The following is a 6493-nucleotide window of genomic DNA, read 5'->3' as shown; positions in this document are numbered from 1 at the left end:
ATTATTTAATATATTATAATATTTATAATTATATTTAATGTTAATAACATATTTCTCTTTTTTTAAACATCTATTTCCTTTACTTTTTTTAATAATTGTTTTTTTCTTTTTTAACATATATTAATTATCGATTAATTTGATACTTCTTTAATAAGTTACGTTTGTAACTTTTTTCTAAAAACTTAAGTACGTAGTTGTGCTTGATTCCTTCTATGACATTCCGTTATAAGTTTTGTTAAAACGAGGTTATAAATAAAGTATTTATTTGGTATCATAGAACGATACGATGATAAACTAAATCATTCTAATGGTTTGACTTTCTAAACAATATTCTTTATTTTCAAATCACGTTTTTGTTTTACATTATCATTTGTTCGGTTTCGCTGTAACGCGCGATATAAAAAACTAGTTATGATTATAAGAGGCTTTTCATAATAAAAGCGATAATAAACAGTCTAAAACATAAGAACCTCTACTTTTCTTCCTGGATAACAAGTTTACCCTCCACAAACTCACAAGACTGAAACTGAACCCCAAGTTGCCTTTGAAGCTTCTTAACGACGAAAACTTCCGACTCCTCACAAATGGTAACCACCGAACCCTTTCGGCCAAGCCGGCCCGTTCTTCCAGCTCGATGCGCATAGTGAACCGAGTCAGTAGGCAAGTCCACATTAACCACAAGATTACAGTTGGATACATCTAAACCTCTAGCCGATAACTCGTTTGTCACCAGTACCCTTATTTCACCTTTCTTGAACTTCTTCAAGATTGTCGATCTCGCAAGCTTGCCAAGATCACCGTGTAGTTCTTCTGCAACCAACCCGCGAGCTTGTAGCTTGTAAACCGCATCTTTTAGTTGCCGCGTGTGGTTCATGAAAACAATAACTGTTTTTGCATCGAGAGCATGCACACATCTTCTCACAGTGTCGACTTTTTGTTGCATTCTTGACAGACAATAGTAATGTTTTAACGTCGGTGGTAGACTTTCGGAAACCGCGTCACTCTGCTGCAAATCGGACCCCGGGTTGGGCCCGGGTGACAAGTTAACGGGCCCAGGTGGGCGAGAGACCGGTTCAAGCGGGCTCACCTTTTTGGCTTGCACGAGCATGGGTTCACAACCCCAACTCCTGGCTGCTTGTACTACCGCAAACGGAACTGTTGCAGACACCATGATCGTTTGTCTCTCAACCCGTTTCTTGACTACGGTTTCTGAGTTCTGGGCCGGGCCAGAACTGGGTTCTTCCCCACGTGTTCGACTATTCGATGCATATCTTCTCAGAAATTAAACGATAAAAGCTGATCAATTTCATCCAAGACGATGTACCGACAGCCGTGCGTGTGAAGCTTCCCCGCAACACTAATTTCCGCGATTCTCCTGGGTGTTCCCACGACGATAACGGGCTTATTTTTTCTTAACGCTTCTTCTTGCCGTGACCTGTTTGCACCCCCGACAAGTTGTTGAACGAATTTCTTATTTTCGGGCCCTAGTAACTTCTCGATCTCTCGCACAATCTGCATACCGAGCTCTCGTGAAGGTGCAATAATCACTGCTTCTATATCGGTTTTCTTTCCGGATTCTTTGTTGTCAACGGGTGAACCTGAACCCTTGAGTGGGCCCACTTCTGACAGTAGCGGAAGAACATACGCCAATGTTTTTCCGGACCCGTGTATGATTGAATCACGACATCATGATTGTTACCGATTGTCGGGATGGCTGCTGACTGGATGTCGGTCGGAACGTTAAAACCTTCTCTCTCTAGTGCCTCAATCAGCAACGGAGGAAGGCCGAGTTCGGAAAATGATTTTGCAGAAAACGGGGCTGATTCAATTTCGATTGGATTTTCAACCACAACAGCTTTTGGTTTGACTTTGACTCTCTTGCTTTTGACTTCTTCGACTTGACCTTGGATGACTTGAAAGTGGAAACCGTTGGTCTAACCTTATTTGTCTCAAACTTTGCGGTTGGTTCATCCCGGTTCTTGAAACCGAGGCTTTCTAGAGTTAATGGGCCGTGTACACTACCGAATCGGTTCAATACGTAAGCGCTTTTGTGAAATGAAGCGGCTTTTGAAATCTTTGGGAGTTTTTTTTATGGAGAGTGTATCTCCAACGAGAAAAAGAAAACGCGTTGCTACTAAAGCTGCCATCTTTCGCTTTGCTTCTCTGACTTAGCGAATTTAATACTTTAATGTCTATCCATAGTAGCCGTTAGCAAAACCTAGAATGAAGCACACACAACATACGCTTAAGATTTTAGCAAATATAACAAACAAAAGGCAAGATTTTACAAGAATAAACAATTTTGGAAGAGGTAAATAGCTGCAGAGTCTGTATATGCATTTTTTATTTTATGATTCCAAATATAAGTTTAACATGATGTTACGTCTATTTTGACATCATAAAGTAAATATCCATATTTCTTACTGTATATTTTATAATTATGGTGGCTAATTCCACAGAAAAAAAAAAACTACCTAAATTTGAAACTCTAAAGCAAATCTTTAGACTAGTCAAAGCGTAGGTTTTAAATGTCGAATACAAAGATTCACCCAAACCCACTGCAAAGAATCAATATTTTGACAAAAATGTAGATGAAAATTGGTATATGCATTTAAAGAAGTTGCACTTGTAATTACAACTTGGTCATGAAATCAAAAGGTGAAAATGTGGTAGAGGCACAGCACATTACACGGTTCCTAAATACATTATCAGATCAAACGAAACAGAATCACACTGATAGAAACTGGAGAATTTGATTAATAAAAATAGGGAAAACAAGGGATAGTTAGCCTGATTCGAGATAGGCAAATCTCCAAACACAAGACACGATAATTCATAAAAACTGGACCAAGAAAATAGATGACTAAAGGCCTATTTATTCTTGAGGATTGCTGGAAGTTTCCCCTTATTTTAGCCTTTGAAATAGTTGCTGAATCATGGCTGCTGAAATCATGGGATAATATCTTAATTATGCAGGGAGATGATTGTGCATTTGATTGAGAGGATCAGTTTGGATCTTATCATTACTTCCCGCCTGGTAAAACGACTTGTCCTCAAGTCGATTATCCAATAGTTGTGCCAAGCGATGAGCCATTCAATTATAGGTTGACACGCTTCATAAACCAATAGATTAGCCCAACCGGATTGTGGTTGTAGGTTGAGCCTGGCCACAACATTCGGTGGACCATGGTGGTTGTCTTTCACGTCTCTGCTACCATCTCTCCGATTTGCAGCTTCTTTGGGAAGCTTGGGAACCGTCTTCTTCCCTACCACTTGTGGGTCCTTCCTTACATGATCTAGATCCAAAACTTCAGCACCTTTGGTTGAGTGATGAAGAGTAATTTGGATAGGACCATTGTCTTTAGGCGAATTAACATTTGGAATGAAATCATCATCTTCATCGCCTTCGATTTCTTGATCTTTTGGCGATTGACTTTGGTAATCAACCCGCTCAAACTTCTGGTGATTCTCAACGACTTTGGGATCTAGATCATCTGGGTTGAAACTTGTGTGCATGATCATCTGATTCTTGATTTCTTCACAGTAACTGCCATCCCTAATCATTTGAGTCTTGATTGCTGCAACATCATCCTTCATGGCTGCAATATCATCCTCCATGGTTGCTAAGATGGCGTCTAATCGTGCCGCAATCGCTGATAACTGGGCAGAGATAACCAAATTCCGGGTTGTAGGCGTCATTCAACTTCCCGGCAATGGAACCAAATGATAGAAACTGGAGAATTTGATTAATAAAAATAGGGAAAACAAGGGATAGTTAGCCTGATTCGAGATAGGCAAATCTCCAAACACAAGACACGATAATTCATAAAAACTGGACCAAGAAAATAGATGACTAAAGGCCTATTTATTCTTGAGGATTGCTGGAAGTTTCCCCTTATTTTAGCCTTTGAAATAGTTGCTGAATCATGGCTGCTGAAATCATGGGATAATATCTTAATTATGCAGGGAGATGATTGTGCATTTGATTGAGAGGATCAGTTTGGATCTTATCACACACACCTCAAAATAACAATCCAGAAACAACATATAATGCTGTACCCAGACTTCAAAACACACATTCATACAAGCTAAATTTACATTTGTAAGCTACTTAAAATATCAACACTAATTTCAAAGGACCAATTTTCTCTATGTAAACGACCAAACAATCATTTTAAAACGGCAATTTGTGCGCCAAACAGTCTAACCATCCACAAACTGATCAACATATCATAACTACATGAATTGAATCATATTCATGAGTGCTAATCACACCTACATATGTTTCAATATATGTGAAGCATTTAACCAAACACCTTATGTGCAGAAGCATAAATCCTATTTTACTCCATTTTTTCAGGTACCTACAACTATTGAATCAGGCACAACTACATACTCATCAAATGGTTAAAATGGAATACTAATTTTCTCACACAATCCCCAAAATCTATCAGAAATCTACCAAAAGTAACCAAAAATAAAGTTCAATACGTACAATTAAACAAAATACGAAATAAAACCCTAAATTACTCAGCTATGTGGTTAGACAGTGATTGAAACCTGAACGACGTCGTAGTTGAAAAGATATCACGGTGACCGGCGGGGAGACAGAATGAGGGAGAGTGTGGGAGAAAAGGTTTAGCGACACAAAAGATATTTCATTTGAGTTATTATTTATTTTTAGAGTAAACTGCCAAAATGGTCTCGTCACTTTTTCAACTTAAGCCAAAACTCAAACATTTTGAATCTGGTTGGAGTTTCAATTTTGCTGTTATCTATCTATACATATAATAAAGTAAATCATATGGGGTACACATGGCGCTCTGTGAGGTGATCTTCATTGAGTTTTCCCACCAAAAATGTATTTTTTTACTCATTTATCTCTATCTAATTTAAAATTAAATTCCTCATAGAATATATTTTTTTATTCATAATTACAACTAATTCCCGTTTTCCAAATCTTATTTTCAAATTAAAATTAAGATGATTATCTTTAGTTAATGAGGAATATCTATTTAAATAACCAAATTCACACTTAGTTTTCTAATTATAATTCGTCCTCTTATTTTCATTGTTCAAAATTATCTAAACTTTTATTTGGAATCGTTCTTTTTAATTTATGGTATTTAATAGATATTATTCATGTTGATTATTCATTAAAAAATAAAATATTCAGGGAATATCATAAAGTTGTTTGTTTGATGAAATTCATGAATAAGAGGAGTTGCAAAATTGTTTTTGTTATTTGGCATCAATCAATCTTCGTCATAAAAACATTTACTGATTTTCTGTTTTATTAAATAAATAATCATATCGAAAAATAATCTTTGAAACGTAGGTGGTTGTATGAATTATTATACGATTTATTATTATTTATACAAGTTCTAATTGTTACACCCGTGTGTGTATTGGGCTCACTAAGAGCATGTTTGGTATGCTATTTAAAAAAAATTTAACATAGATATCGGGTTTTTTTTTTTTTTTTTATAAAAAACACGTGCCCCTCGAAATCACAACCCTGTGCGGTGGTTCTCCCCGCACACCCTTATCACCGCCTATGCATGTGTATACTCATTTAAGTAATCGATATACATTTGATGATATCCTATATTTTTTTTGTATTCAATTAACATTTTTCTATTTAGTATTATTTGCAGTTATTAACATTTTTCTAAATGTATATATAGAGTATGGATGTTACTGAATTTTTGAAGAATAATTTTTAATTTTGACATATATATATTCAAACTTATAATTATGTAATGTAGTCATGAATTTTAATAAAATCCAAAAAAGCGTGAAACCCTTTTCAAATTTCAATAAAAGGGTTATAATTATCAGATAAACATTGTTTGACAATATGGGTGTATGTGAGAGGAAAAAACCAATAAGTCAATAAGTCACTCCATACTGACTTTTCCAAAACCTCAATAAGTCTATAAGTTGTTTCAAAAAAACATAACCAAACATGCTCTTACTAAGCCCAATACCCATTTTATTTTAAAATTAAATAATAATATTAAAACATTACGAAAGAACATATTTTTTCGAGCTCAAACAGGGTACATAAATTCTTACAGACGACTCTGTACACATGTATGAGATTTTTTTACTATTATTATTAGTTTCATTATTTATCAAATATATATAAATGCTCCGTCTTTAATTTGCATTTACAAGAAATATTTATTATATAGTTTAAATTGTTCAACCCGTGTAACACACGGGGAACTAACCTAGTTTTCATTCTAAAGCAAAATCTGATTAGATTTTTCATTTAACATCCAGTTCTTTTTGTCTTTTTCTCCCTTTTAATGAAGGACAAAATAGGAAGATTTTTTTAATTTGTTATAATAAAACGTTAAAAGACTATTTTACCTTTAATTAAAAGTGAGGAAAAAGGAAAAAAAAACGGGATGTTAACTGAAAAATCTAACTAAATTTTGATTTTGGATGAAAATGGCAATAAAATTGAAACCACGTGCACTCATAT

The 6493-nt window shown here is 35.3% G+C and overlaps 1 pseudogene; it reads right to left on the bottom strand.

The window, feature by feature from the left end:
- Positions 1-373: 373 nt before the first annotated feature.
- Positions 374-4648, bottom strand: LOC110896086 (annotated as a pseudogene).
- Between the last annotated feature and the right edge of the window lie 1845 nt (positions 4649-6493).

Source organism: Helianthus annuus, chromosome 2 (assembly GCF_002127325.2).
Source record: "Helianthus annuus cultivar XRQ/B chromosome 2, HanXRQr2.0-SUNRISE, whole genome shotgun sequence".
Classification (NCBI taxonomy): domain Eukaryota; kingdom Viridiplantae; phylum Streptophyta; class Magnoliopsida; order Asterales; family Asteraceae; genus Helianthus; species Helianthus annuus.
This window is presented reverse-complemented; position numbering and strand designations above follow the sequence as displayed.